This window comes from Sinocyclocheilus rhinocerous, unplaced genomic scaffold, assembly GCF_001515625.1.
Source record: "Sinocyclocheilus rhinocerous isolate Xijiao unplaced genomic scaffold, SAMN03320098_v1.1 scaffold705, whole genome shotgun sequence".
In the NCBI taxonomy this organism is placed as follows: domain Eukaryota; kingdom Metazoa; phylum Chordata; class Actinopteri; order Cypriniformes; family Cyprinidae; genus Sinocyclocheilus; species Sinocyclocheilus rhinocerous.
In genome coordinates, this window is record NW_015630576.1 from 1,087,736 (window position 1) to 1,089,779 (window position 2,044).

The 2,044-nt window shown below is 38.3% G+C and overlaps 1 protein-coding gene across 1 annotated transcript in view; it reads right to left on the reverse strand.

Moving 5' to 3' along the window:
* Positions 1 to 2,044, reverse strand: part of lsm12a (LSM12 homolog a) — a 7,353-nt gene that overhangs the window by 4,091 nt on the left and 1,218 nt on the right. The gene's annotated exons all lie outside the window — the stretch shown is intronic.

A 2,044-nucleotide genomic window follows, 5' to 3' on the forward strand; every position in this document is an offset into this window, starting at 1 on the left:
CACGCTTGAGGTATTCGGCCAATCACAACGCACTGGATAGCTGGCCAATCAGAGCACACCTCGCTTTTCAGACCGATGAGCTTTGTAAAAATCGACACGTTTCAGAAAGTCGGGGCATAGAGGAGCAACAATAATGTACAGTATGTGGAAAATAATGTGTTTTTTTAACCTTAAACTGCATAAACATTTCATTACACCAAATACACAACATGTTCTTTTTAGCAACGTCATATGACCCCTTTAAGAAACTTCATCATTTAGAAGTAATAAGATATTTTCTGTCCTGTTTTTAACTCTGAATAGGCGTGGAGGATTGTAGACTCGGAAGTAAACGCCCACTGCTGTGATTGGCTAATAGTTATGTTTGACAGTCTACTTCCTTCACAGATGGATGCCGCAGTGATTATAGGTTAAAAATGCATAAGTACTTAATACATATCAAACGATCTGTTTAAAGCAATACTGATCACGTAATAAAAACTGTTACTCACACTTGTGTTGCAATATTACTATTGGATCCAATATAGTCAGCACAGCATTGTCTTTTAGCTTCAATCTGTCTGAAAACCCGGTAAAATGAAGTGAACAAAGGACCAAGTTCTTACTGACGTGGTCTGGATCTTCATTAAAAATAAAGTTCATCCACTCTTTCCTAATGTTGGGATCAGAAGGAAGGCAATGCAAAGACTATTTTTTTCCACAGCTTGGCAATGCACAGCGTCTTGTTGTGTTCTTAGCATCTTTATCGTTTGGTTTCTGCGTTCACCTCTAGTTATTTACAGTACAATACATGCGCGAATCGGTGGGCGGGGCTAAACAGGCAGCGATGTAGAAGCAGGCGTTGATCTTCTTCTGCAGAGGCGGGGTTTATCCACACTATTACACCATAGAGCCAGACATTCCACAAGCTGTCGATTTTTGGCAGACTGCCTTCAAGAAAAAGATCTGTCACTACTTCCGTTTCATCATGACTTTAACATTATAAGAAGAGATGATTTCATTTTCAATTTCAATGGCTTTGGGAATCCTGACAATAATATCAATGCCATGGAATGAGAGTTGTTTAATCAGCAAAATTCACCTGATTTATTATATAATGCAATAAACACATTTATTGTGTTTAATTTAATTAACCTGTGACCAATGACCATTTAAACTACCAAAATGAGTTTCCTTTGGTGATTGTTAAGGATCACGATGAGTAAACTAATGCACTAGCTGGCTGAGATAATCATCTGAAGAGGTCTGACAACAAAATCAGTTATATACATAAGTTTCAGAAATCTCCTTAAGGGCTTCTCGGCCAAAGTATTCTGACATATATAGTGACAGTTATGTGAATGTTTAACAGGAATTACAGCACATCAGCAGGTTAGCAAGCAAACCACAGGGAACTCAATGTGACCGACGACTGCAATGAACAAAATAGGGCATGATGCATGGGAGAAATAAAACAGTATATGTAAAAACGCACTGAAATGCCTCATTTAGAACAGTTACTGCACATCAGGAAGGATGCGCATTTTGTGTCAGGCAGAGAGACTGGGCTGTTAGCCTTCAGGCTAGCCGACACCCCTTAAGCACGCATGCTCACATCTCTGTACGACAGAGCAGCAACGCTGTATTTGACAGCCTGTCCACTCCCATTCACTTCCATTATGGCTTGGAAACTGCATTATAAGTAACTGCAAGATATAAAACAAATGCAAATAAACACGCTAAAGCCCCTCGTTTAAGTCAGAAGCACGCAGGTTTTCTAAGTTGGATTTGCATGACTTGTCTATTTTTTTTCCAGTCTTGTGAGATTACTGCTAATGACCGAGCCAAACGAATGCGTGAATCGGTCTTTTTGAACAAATCTTTTTTAGTTTTTCTTTCTCTGAAATCTCAGGAGTCTTAGCAAAATAAGTAAAATTATAAACATTCTCCATTTCTTTACACCACATGTCATTTGAGATTTAAGGGGGCAAATAAATATGATTCTATTAAGCATGACAGATGACCATATGCTATTAAAATGACAAAGGACGTAAAAAAAAAAAAA